Consider the following 12,104-nt stretch of genomic DNA (forward strand, 5'->3'; position numbering starts at 1 on the left):
GTGGGGAAGGGTTTCAGTGTGTAGGGAATGGGTTTCAGTGTGTGGGGAGGGGGTTTCAGTGTGTGGGGAAGGGTTTCAGTGTGTGGGGAATGGGTTTCAGTGTGTTGGGAAGGGGTTTCAGTTTGTGACGAAGGGGTTTCAGTGTGTGGGGAAGTATTTCTGTGTGTGCGGAAGGGTTACAGTGTGTGGGGAAGCTGTTTCAGTGTGTTGGGAAGGTGTTTCAGTGTGTGGGGAAGGGGTTTCGGTGTGTGGGGAAGGTGTTTCAGTGTGTGGGGAAGGGATTTCAGTGTGTGGGGAATTGTTTAACTGTGAGCGGATGGGGTTTAAGTGTGTGGGGAAGGTGTTTCAGTGTGTGGGGAAGGGGTTTCACTATCTGGGGAATTGGTTTCAGTGTGTGGGGATGGGGTTTCAGTGTGTGGGGAAGGGTTTTAGTGTGTGAGGAAGGGCTTTCAGTTCGTGGGGATGGGGTTTCAGTGTGTGGGGATGTGTTTCAGTGCGTGGGGAAGGGGTTTCAGTGTTGGGGGAAGGGTTTCACTGTGTGCGGAAGGGGTTTCAGTGTGTGGTGAAGGGGTTTCTGTGTGTGGGGAAGGGGTTTCTGTGTGTGGGGAAGGGGTTTCAGTGTGTGGGGAAGGCGTTTCAGTGTGTGCAGTAGGGGTTTCAACTGTGTGGGGAAGATGTTTCAGTATGTGGGGAAGGGGTTTCTGTGTGTGGGGAAGGGGTTTCAGTCTGTTTGGAAGGGATTCATGGTGTGCGGAAGGTGTTTCAGTGTGTGGGGAAAGTTTTCAGTGTGTGGGGATGTGTTTCAGTGTGTGAGGAAGGGGTTTCAGTGTGTGGGGATGTGTTTCAGTGTGTGGGGAAGGGGTTTCAGTGTGTGGCGATGTGTTTCAATGTGTGGGGAAGGAGTTTCAGTGTGTGGGGAAGGGTTTCACTGTTTGCGGAAGGGGTTTCAGTGTGTGGGGAAGTGGTTTCAGTGTGTGGGGAAGATGTTTCAGTGAGTGCGGAAGGGGTTTCAGTGTGTGGGGAAGTGGTTTCAGTGTGTGTGGAAGGGGTTTCACTGTGTTGGGAAGGTGTTTCAGTGTGTGCGGAAGGGGTTTCAGTGTGTGCAGAAGGTATTTCAGTGTGTGGGGATGGGGGTTCTGTGTGTGGGCAAGGAGTTTCATTGTGTGCGGAAGGGGTTTCAGTGTGTGGGGAAGGGGTTTCAGTGTGTGGGGAAGGGGTTTCACTGTGTTGGGAAGGTGTTTCAGTGTGTGGGGAAGAGGTTTCAGTGTGTGCGGAAGGGGTTACAGTGTGTGGGGATGGTGTTTCAGAGTGTGGGGATGTGTTTCATTGTGTGGGGAAGGGGTTTCAGTGTGTGGGTAAGAGGTTTCAGTGTGTGGGGAAGGGTTTCAGTGTGTGGGGATGGGTTTCAGTGTGTGGGAAGTGTTTTCAGGGTGTGGGGAAGGGGTTTCAGTGGGTGGGGAAGGGGTTTCAGTGTGTGGGGAAGGTGTTTCACTGTGTGGGGAAGGGGTTTCAGAGTGTCGGGATGGGTTTCAGTGTGTGGGGAAGGGGTTTCAGTGTGTGGGGTAGGGGTTTCAGAGTGTGGGGAATGGTTTCAGTTTGGGGGGAATGTGTTTCAGTGTGTCGGGAAGGGGTTTCAGTGTGTGAGGATGTGTTTCAGTGTGTGGGGAAGGTGTTTCAGTGTGTGCGGAAGGTGTTTCAGTGTGCGGGGAAGGGGTTTCAGAGTGTGGGGAAGGTGTTTCAGTGTGTGGGGAAGGTGTTTCAGTGTTTGCGGAAGGGGTTGCTGTGTGTGCGCAAGGGGTTTCAGTGTGTGGGGAAGGGGATTCAGTGTGTGGGGAAGGTGTTTTATTGTGTGGGGAAGGGGTTTCACTATGTGGGGAAGGGGTTTCAGTGTGTGGGGAAGGGTTTCAGTGTGTAGGGAATGGGTTTCAGTGTGTGGGGAGGGGGTTTCAGTGTGTGGGGATGGGTTTCAGTGTGTGGGGAATGGGTTTCAGTGTGTTGGGAAGGGGTTTCAGTTTGTGACGAAGGGGTTTCAGTGTGTGGGGAAGTATTTCTGTGTGTGCGGAAGGGTTACAGTGTGTGGGGAAGCTGTTTCAGTGTGTTGGGAAGGGGTTTCAGTGTGTGGGGAAGTTGTTTCAGTGTGTGGGGAAGGTGTTTCAGTGTGTGGGGAAGGGGTTTCAGTGTGTGGGGAAGGTGTTTCAGTGTGTGGGGAAGGGATTTCAGTGTGTGGGGAATTGTTTAACTGTGAGCGGATGGGGTTTAAGTGTGTGGGGAAGGTGTTTCAGTGTGTGGGGAAGGGGTTTCACTATCTGGGGAATTGGTTTCAGTGTGTGGGGATGGGGTTTCAGTGTGTGGGGAAGGGTTTTAGTGTGTGAGGAAGGGCTTTCAGTTCGTGGGGATGGGGTTTCAGTGTGTGGGGATGTGTTTCAGTGCGTGGGGAAGGGGTTTCAGTGTTGGGGGAAGGGTTTCACTGTGTGCGGAAGGGGTTTCAGTGTGTGGTGAAGGGGTTTCTGTGTGTGGGGAAGGGGTTTCTGTGTGTGGGGAAGGGGTTTCAGTGTGTGGGGAAGGCGTTTCAGTGTGTGCAGTAGGGGTTTCAACTGTGTGGGGAAGATGTTTCAGTATGTGGGGAAGGGGTTTCTGTGTGTGGGGAAGGGGTTTCAGTCTGTGGGGAAGGGATTCATGGTGTGCGGAAGGTGTTTCAGTGTGTGGGGAAAGTTTTCAGTGTGTGGGGATGTGTTTCAGTGTGTGAGGAAGGGGTTTCAGTGTGTGGGGATGTGTTACAGTGTGTGGGGAAGGGGTTTCAGTGTGTGGCGATGTGTTTCAATGTGTGGGGAAGGGGTTTCAGTGTGTGGGGAAGGGTTTCACTGTTTGCGGAAGGGGTTTCAGTGTGTGGGGAAGTGGTTTCAGTGTGTGGGGAAGATGTTTCAGTGAGTGCGGAAGGGGTTTCAGTGTGTGGGGAAGGGGTTTCAGTGTGTGGGGAAGGGGTTTCACTGAATTGGGAAGGTGTTTCAGTGTGTGCGGAAGGGGTTTCAGTGTGTGCAGAAGGTATTTCAGTGTGTGGGGATGGGGGTTCTGTGTGTGGGCAAGGAGTTTCATTGTGTGCGGAAGGGGTTTCAGTGTGTGGGGAAGGGGATTCAAGGTGTGGGGAAGGTGTTTCATTTATGTGGAAGGTGTTTCGTTGTGTGCGGAATGTGTTTCAGTGTGTAGGGAAGGGGTTTCAGAGTGTGGGGAAGGGGGTTCATTGTGTGGGGAAGGGGTTTCACTATGTGGGGAAAGGGTTTCAGTGTGTGGGGAGGGGCTTCACAGTGTGGGGAAGGGGTTTCAGTGTGTGGGGAAGGGGTTTCAGTGTGTGGAGAAGGGTTTCAGTGTGTGGGGAAGGGGTTTCTGTTTGTGGGGAAGGGTTTTCAGTGTGTGGGGAATTGTTTCTGTGTGTGGGGAAGGGTTACAGTGTGTGGGGAAGCTGTTTCAGTGTGTGGGGAAGGGGTTTCAGTGTGTGCGGAAGTTGTTTCAGTGTGTGGTGAAGGTTTTTCAGTGTGTGGGGAAGGGGTTTCAGTGTGTGGGGAAGGTGTTTCAGTATCTGGGGAAGGTATTTCAGTGTTTGGGGAAGGTGTTTCAATGTGTGGGGAAGGTGTTTCAGTGTGTGGGGAAGGTGTTTCTGTGTGTGGGGATGTGTTTCAGTGTGTGGGGATGTGTTTCAGTGTGTGGGGAAGGGTTTCAGTGTGTGGGGAAGTTGTTTCAGTGTGTGGGGATGGGTTTCAGTGTGTGGGGATGGGTTTCAGTGAGTGAGCATGGGTTTCAGTATGTGGGGATGGGTTTCAGTGTGTGGGGAAGGTGTTTCAGAGTGTGGGGATGTGTTTAAGAGTGTGGGGAAGGGCTTTCAGTGTGTGGGGAAGGGGTTTCAGTGTGTGGTGGTGGGGTTTCAGTGTGTGGAAGTGGTTTCAGTGTGTGGGGAATGGGTTTCAGTGTGTGTGGAAGGTGTTTCAGTGTGTGGGGAAGGTGTTTCAGTGTGTGGGGAAGGTGTTTCAGCGTGTGGGGAAGGTGTTTCAGTGTGTGGGGAAGCGGTTTCACTATGTGGGGAAGGGGTTTCAGTGTGTGGGGAAGGGTTTCAGTGTGTGGGGAAGGGGTTTCAGTGTGTGGGGAAGGGGTTTCAGTGTGTGGGGAAGGATTTTAGTGTGTGGGGAAGGGGTTTCAGTTTGTGGGGAAGGGGTTTCAGTGTGTGGGGATGTGTTTCAGTGTGTGGGGAAGGGGTTTCACTGTTTGGGGAAGGGTTTCACTGTGTGCGGAAGGGGTTTCAGTGTGTGGGGAAGGTGTTTCATTGTGTGGGGAAGGCGTTTCTGTGTGTGTGGAAGGGGTTTCAGTGTGTGCGGAAGGTGTTTCAGTGTGTGGGGAAGGGGTATCAGTGAGTGGGGAAGGTGTTTCATTGTGTGCAGACGGGGTTTCAGTGTGAGGGGAAGGGGATTCAGTGTGTGGGGAAGGTGTTTTATTGTGTGGGGAAGGTGTTTAACTATGTGGGGAAAGGATTTCAGTGTGTGGGGATGGGATTCAATGTGTGGCGAAGGGTTCTCAGTGTGTGGGGAAGGGGTTTCAGTGTGTGGGGAAGGGTTTCAGTATGTGGGGAAGGTGTTTCAGTGTGTGGGGAAGGGGTTTCAGTTTGTGGGGAAGGGGTTTCAGTGTGTGGGGAAGTATTTCTGTGTGTGGGGAAGGGGTTTCAGTGTGTGGGGAATTGTTTAACTGTGTGCGGAAGGGGTTTCAGTGTGTGGGGAAGGTGTTTCAGTGTGTGGGGAAGGGGTTTCACTATGTGGGGAAGGGGTTTCAGTGTGTGGGGAAGGGTTTCAGTGTGTGGGGAAGGGGTTTCAGTGTGTGGGGAAGGGGTTTCAGTGTGTGGGGAAGGGTTTTAGTGTGTGGGGAAGGAGTTTCAGTTTGTGGGGAAGGGGTTTGAGTTTGTGGGGAAGGGTTTTCAGTGCTTGGGGAAGTGTTTCTGTGTGTGGGGAAGGGGTACATTGCGTGGGGACGGGGTTTCTGTGTGTGGGGATGGGTTTCAGTGTGTGCGGAAGGGGTTACAGTGTGAGGGGATGGTGTTTCAGAGTGTGGGGATGTGTTTCATTGTGTGGGGAAGGGGTTTCAGTGTGTGGGGAAGGGGTTTCAGTGTGTGGGGAATGGTTTCAGTGTGTGGGGATGGGTTTCAGTGTGTGGGAAGTGGTTTCAGGGTGTGGGGAAGGGGTTTCAGTGGGTGGGGAAGGGGTTTTAATGTGTGGGGAAGGTGTTTCACTGTGTGGGGAAGGGGTTTCAGAGTGTCGGGATGGGTTTCTGTGTGTGGGGAAGGGTTTCAGTGTGTGGCGTAGGGGTTTCAGAGTGTGGGGAATGGTTTCAGTTTGGGGGGAAGGGGTTTAAGTGTGTCGGGAAGGGGTTTCAGTGTGTGAACATGTGTTTCAGTGTGTGGGGAAGGTGTTTCAGTGTGTGCGGAAGGTGTTTCAGTGTGTGGGGAAGGGGTTTCAGAGTGTGGGGAAGGTGTTTCAGTGTGTGGGGAAGGTGTTTCAGTGTTTGCGGAAGGGGTTGCTGTGTGTGCGCAAGGGGTTTCAGTGTGTGGGGATGGGGTTTCAATTGTGTGGGGAAGGTGTTTCAGTGTGTGGGGAAGGCGTTTCTGTGTGTGAGGAAGGGGTTTCAGTGTGTGGGGAAGGTGTTTCAGTGTGTGCGGTAGGGGTTTCAGTGTGTGCGGAAGGTGTTTCAGTGTCTGAGGAAGTGGTTTCAGTGTGTGAGGAAGGTGTTTCATTGTGTGCGGAAGGGGTTTCACTGTGTGGGGAAGGGGATTGAGTGTGTGGGGAAGGTGTTTTATTGAGTGGGGAAGGGGTTTCATTATGTGGGGAAGGGGTTTCAGTGTGTGGGGAAGGGTTTCAGTGTGTAGGGAATGGGTTTCAGTGTGTGGGGAGGTGGTTTCAGTGTGTGGGGAAGGGTTTCAGTGTTAGGGGAAGGGGTTTCAGTGTGTGGGGAAGGGGTTTCAGTTTGTGGGGAAGGAGTCTCAGTGTGTGGGGAAGTATTTCTGTGTGTGGGGAAGGGTTACAGTGTGTGGGGAAGCTGTTTCAGTTTGTTGGGAAGGGGTTTCAATGTGTGGGGAAGTTGTTTCAGTGTGTGGGGAAGGTGTTTCAGTGTGTGGGGAAGGGGTTTCAGTGTGTGGGGAAGGTGTTTCAGTGTGTGGGGAAGGGATTTCAGTGCGTGGGGAATTGTTTAACTGTCAGCGGATGGGGTTTCAGTGTGTGGGGAAGGTGTTTCAGTGTGTGGGGAAGGGGTTTCACTATGTGGGGAATTGGTTTCAGTGTGTGGGGACGGGGTTTCAGTGTGTGGGGAAGAGTTTTAGTGTGTGAGGAAGTGCTTTCAGTTCGTGGGGATGGGGTTTCAGTGTGTGGGGATGTGTTTCAGTGCGTGGGGAAGGGGTTTCAGTGTTGGGGGAAGGGTTTCACTGTGTGCGGAAGGGGTTTCAGTGTCTGGGGAAGGGGTTTCATTGTGTGGGGAAGTCGTTTCAGTGTGCGTGGAAGGGGTTTCAGTGTGTGGGGAAGGTGTTTCTGTGTGTGGGGAAGGGGTTTCAGTCTGTGGGGAAGGTGTTTCAGTGTGTGCGGTAGGGGTTTCAGCGTGTGCGGAAGGTGTTTCAGTGTGTGGGGAAGGGGTTTCAGTGTGTGCGGAAGGTGTTTCATTGTGTGCGGAAGGGGTTTCAGTGTGTGGGGAAGGGGATTCAGTGTGTGGGGAAGGTGTTTTATTGTGTGGGGAAGGGTTTCAGTGTCTGGGGAAGGGGTCACAGTGTGTGGGGAAGGGGTTTCAGTGTGTGGGGAAGGGTTTCAGGGTGCGGGGAGGGGTATCAGTGTGTGGGGAAGGGGTTTCAGTTTGTGGGGAAGGGTTTTCAGTGTGTGGGGAAGTATTTCTGTGTGTGGGGAATGGTTACAGTGTGTGGGGAAGCTGTTTCAGTGTGTGGGGAAGGGGTTTCAGTGTGTGGGGAAGTTGTTTCAGTGTGTGGGGAAGGTGTTTCAGTGTGTGGGGAAGGGGTTTCAGTGTGTGGGGAAGGTGTTTCAGTTTGTGGGGAAGGGGTTTCAGTGTGTGGGGAATTGTTTAACTGTGTGCGGAAGGGGTTTCAGTGTGTGGGGAAGGTGTTTCAGTGTGTGGGGAAGGGGTTTCACTATGTGGGGAAGGGGTTTCAGTGTGCGGGGAAGGGTTTCAGTGTGTGGGGAAGGGGTTTCAGTGTGTGGGGAAGGTGTTTCTTTGTTTGGGGAAGTGTTTCTGTGTGTGGGGAAGGGTTACATTACGTGGGGACGGGGTTTCAGTTTGTGGGGATGGGTGTCAGTGTGTGCGGAAGGGGTTACAGTGTGTGGAGAAGGTGTTTCAAAGTGTGGGGATGTGTTTCATTGTGTTGGGAAGGGATTTCAGTGTTTGGGGAAGGGGTTTCTGTGTGTGGGGAAGGGTTTCAGTGTGTGGGGATGGGTGTCAGTGTGTGGGAAGTGGTTTCAGGGTGTGGGTAAGGGGTTTCAGTGTGTGGGGAAGGGGTTTCAGTGTGTGGGGAAGGTGTTTCACTGTGTGGGGAAGGGGTTTCAGAGTGTCGGGATGGGTTTCAGTGTGTGGGGAAGGGGTTTCAGTGTGTGGGGAAGGGGTTTCAGAGTGTGGGGAAGGGTTCCAGTTTGGGGGGAAGGGGTTTTGATGTGTCGGGCAGGGGTTTCAGTGTGTGGGGATGTGTTTCAGTGTGTGGGGAAGGTGTTTCAGTGTGTGCGGACAATGTTTCAGTGTGTGGGGAAGGGGTTTCAGAGTGTGGGGAAGGTGTTTCAGTGTGTGGGCAAGGTGTTACAGTGTGTGCAGAAGGGGTTTCAGTGTCTGTGGAAGTGGTTTCAGTGTGTGTGGAAGGGGTTTCAGTATGTGGGGTAGGTGTTTCAGTGTGCGCAGAAGTGGTTTGAGTGTGTGGGGAAGGGATTCACGGTGTGCGGAAGGTGTTCCAGTGTGTGGGGAAGGTTTTCATTGTGTGGGGATGTGTTTCAGTTTGTGGGGAAGGGGTTTCAGTGTGTGGGGATGTGTTTCAGTGTGTGGGGAAGGGGTTTCAGTGTGTGGCGATGTGTTTCAGTGTGTGGGGAAGGGGTTTCATTGTGTGGGGAAGGGTTTCACTGTGTGCGGAAGGGGTTTCATTGTGTGGGGAAGGGGTTTCAGTGTGTGGGGAAGATGTTTCAGTGTGTGCGGAAGGGGTTTCAGTGTGAGGGGAAGGGGTTTCAGTGTGTGGGGAAGGTGTTTCAGTGTGTGCGGAAGGTGTTTCAGCGTGTGCAGAAGGTGTTTCAGTGTGTGGGGAAGGGGTTTCTGTGTGTGGGGAAGGTGTTTCAGTGTGTGCGGAAGGTGTTTCAGCGTGTGCAGAAGGTGTTTCAGTGTGTGGGGAAGGGGTTTCTGTGTGTGGGGAAGGTGTTTCATTGTGTGCGGAAGGTGTTTCAGTGTGTGGGGAAGGCGATTCAGTGTGTGGGGAAGGTGTTTCATTGTGTGTGGAAGGTGTTTCGTTGTGTGCGGAAGGTGTTTCAGTGTGTAGGGAAGGGGTTTCAGTGTGTGGGGAAGCGGTTTCATTGTGTGGGGAAGGGGTTTCAGTGTGTGGGGAATTGTTTAACTGTGTGCGGAATGGGTTTCAGTGTGTGGGGAAGGCCTTTCAGTGTGTGGGGAAGGGGTTTCAGTGTGTGGGGATGGGTTTCAGTGTGTGGGGATGGGTTTCAGTGTGTGGGGATGGGTTTCAGTGTGTGGGGATGGGTTTCAGTGTGTGCAGAAGGGCGTTCAGTCTGTGGGGAAGGTGTTTCAGTGTGTGGGGAAGTATTTCAGTGTGTGGGGAAGGGATTTCAGTGTGTGGGGAAGGGGTTTCAGTGTGTGGGGATGGGTTTCAGTTTGTGCGGATGGGTTTCATTGTGTGCGGAAGGGATTTCAGTGTGTGGGGAAGTTGTTTCAGTGTGTGGGGAAGGGGTTTCAGAGTGTGGGGAAGGTGTTTCAGTGTGTGGGCATGGGTTTCAGTGTGTGGGGATGGTCTTCAGTGTGTGCGGAAGGTGTTACAGTGTGTGGGAAAGGTGTTTCAGTGTGTGGGGAAGCTGTGGCAGTGTGTGGGGAAGGGGTTTCAGTGTGTGGGGAAGGTGTTTCAGTGCGTGGGGATGTGCTTCAGTGTGTGGGGATGTGTTTCAGTGTGTGGGGAAGGGCTTCAGTGTGTGGGGAAGGAGTTTCAGTGTGTGGGGATGGGTTTCAGTGTGTGGGGATGGGTTTCAGTGTGTGCGGAAGGGGTTACAGTGTGTGGGGAAGGTGTTTCAGAGTGTGGGGATGTGTTTCAGTGTGTGGGGAAGGGGTTTCAGTGTGTGGGGATGGGTTTCAGTGTGTGGGGATGTGTTTCAGTGTGTGGGGAAGCTGTTTCACTGTGTGGGGAAGGGGTTTCAGAGTGCCGGGATGGGTTTCAGTGTGTGGGGAAGGGGTTTGAGTGTGTGGGGAAGGGGTTTCAGTGTGTGGGGAAGGGTTTCAGTGTGTGGGGAAGGGATTGCATTGTGTGGGGAAGGGGTTTCAGTGTGTGGGGAAGGGGTTTCAGTGTGTGGGGAAGTGTTTCAGTGTGTGGGGAAGGATTACAGAGTGTGGGTACGGGGTTGAAGTGTGTGCGGAAGGGGTTTCAGTGTGCGGGGAAGTGTTTCAGTGTGTGCGGAATTGTTTCTCTGTGTGCGGAAGGTGTTTCAGTGTGTGGGGAAGTGGTTTCAGTGTGTAGGGATGTGTTTCAGTGTGTGGGGAAGGGGTTTCAGTGTGTGGGGATGTGCTTCAGTGTGTGGGGAAGGGGTTGCAGTGTGTGGGGAAGGGTTTCACTGTGTGAGGAAGGGGTTTCAGTGTGTGGGGCAGGTGTTTCAGTGTGTGCGGAAGGGGTTTCAGTGTGTGGGGAAGGTGTTTCAGTGTGTGGGGAAGGGGTTTCAGTGTGTGGGGAAGATGTTTCAGTGTGTGCGGAAGTGGTTTCAGTGTGTGCGGATGGTGTTTCAGTGTGTGGGGAAGGGGTTTCAGTGTGGGAGGAAGGTGTTTCATTGTGTGCAGAAGCGGTTTCAGTGTGTGGGGAAGGGGTTTCAGTGTGTGAGGAAGGTGTTTCTGTGTGTGGGGGAGCTGTTTCAGTGTGTGGTGAAAGGGTTTCAGTGTTTGGGAAAGGGTTGCAGTCTGTGGGGAAGGTGTTTCAGTGTGTGGGGAATGTGTTTCAGTGTGTGGGGATGTGTTTCACTGTGTGGGGATGGGGTTTCAGTGTGTGGGGAATGTGTTTCAGTGTGTGGCGAAGGGGTTTCAGTGTGTGGGGAAGGGGTTTCAGTGTGTGGGGAACGTGTTTCAGTGTGCGGCGAAGTGTTTCAGTGTGTGGTGAAGGGTTTCAGTGTATGGGAAAGGTGTTTCAGTGTTTGCGGAAGGGGTTTCAGTGTGTTGGCAAGTTGTTTCAGTGTATGGGGAAGGTGTCTCAGAATGTTGGAAAGGGGTTTCAGTGTGTGTGAGGAAGGTGTTTCAGTGTGTGGGGAAGTTTTTCCAGTGTGTGGGGAAGGTGTTTCAGTCAGTGGGGAAGGGGTTTCAGTGTGTGGGGAAGGGTTTCAGTGTGTGGTAAAGGGGTTTCAGTGTGTGGGGAAGGGTTTCAGTGTGTGGGGAAGGTGTTTCAGTGTGTGCGGAAGGGGTTTCAGTGTGTGGAAAAGGTGTTTCAGTGTGTGGGGAAGGTGTCTCAGTGTGTGCGGAAGGTGTTTCAGTGTGTGGGGAAGGGGTTTCAGAGTGTGGGGAAGGGGTTTCAGTGTGTGGGGAAGCTGTTTCAGTGTGTGGGGAAGGGGTTTCAGTGTGTGGGGAAGTGATCCAGTGTGTGGGGAAGGGGTTTCAGTGTGTAGGAAAGCGGTTTCAGTGAGTGGGGATGGTATTTCAGTGTGTGGGGTAGTTGTTTCAGTGTGTGGGGAAGGTGTTTCAGTGTGTGTGGGGAAGGGGTTTCAGTGTGTGGGGGAGGTGTGTCAGTGTGTGGAGATGTTTTTCAGTGTGTGGGGATGTGTTTCAGTGTGTGGGGAAGGGTTTCAGTGTGTGGTGAATGTGTTTCAGTGTGTGGGGATGGGTTTCAGTGTGTGGGGATGGGTTTCAGTGTGTGGGGATGGGTTTCAGTGTGTGCGGAAGGGGTTTCACTGTTTGGGAAAGGGTTTCAGTCTGTGGGGAAGGGGTTTCAGTGTGTCGGGAATGTGTTTCAGTGTGTGGGGATGTGTTTCACTGTGTGAGGATGGGGTTTCAGTGTGTGGGGAATGTGTTTCAGTGTGTGGCGAAGGTGTTTCAGTGTGGGGGGGAAGGGGTTTCAGTGTGTTGGGAACGTGTTTCAGTGTGTGGCGAAGTGTTTCAGTGTGTGGTGAAGGGTTTCAGTGTGTGGGAAAGGTGTTACAGTGTGTGCGGAAGGGGTTTCAGTGTGTTGGCAAGGTGTTTCAGTGTATGGGGAAGGTGTTTCAGTGTATGGGGAAGGTGTCTCAGTATGTGGGGAAGGGGTTTCAGTGTGTGTGAGGAAGGTGTTTCAGTGTGCGGGGAAGTTTTTTCAGTGTGTGGTGAAGGTGTTTCAGTCAGTGCGGAAGGGGTTTCAGTGTGTGGGGAAGGGTTTCAGTGTGTGGGGAAGGGGTTTCAGTGTGTGGGGAAGGGTTTCAGTGTGTGGGGAAGGTGTTTCAGTGTGTGCGGAAGGGGTTTCAGTGTGTGGAAAAGGTGTTTCAGTGTGTGGGGAAGGTGTTTCAGTGTGTGCGGAAGGTGTTTCAGTGTGTGGGGAAGGGGTTTCAGTGTGTGGGGAAGGGTTTCACTGTGTGAGGAAGGGGTTTCAGTGTGTGGGGCAGGTGTTTCAGTGTGTGTGGAAGGGGTTTCAGTGTGTGGGGAAGGAGTTTCAGTGTGTGGGGATGGGTTTCAGTGTGTGGGGATAGGTTTCAGTGTGTGCGGAAGGGGTTACAGTGTGTGGGGAAGGTGTTTCAGAGTGTGGGGATGTGTTTCAGTGTGTGGGGAAGGGGTTTCAGTGTGTGGGGATGGGTTTCAGTGTGTGGGGATGTGTTTCAGTGTGTGGGGAAGCTGTTTCACAGTGTGGGGAAGGGGTTTCAGAGTGTCGGGATGGGTTTCAGTGTGTGGGG

Source organism: Heterodontus francisci, chromosome 35, assembly GCF_036365525.1.
Source record: "Heterodontus francisci isolate sHetFra1 chromosome 35, sHetFra1.hap1, whole genome shotgun sequence".
NCBI lineage: Eukaryota > Metazoa > Chordata > Chondrichthyes > Heterodontiformes > Heterodontidae > Heterodontus > Heterodontus francisci.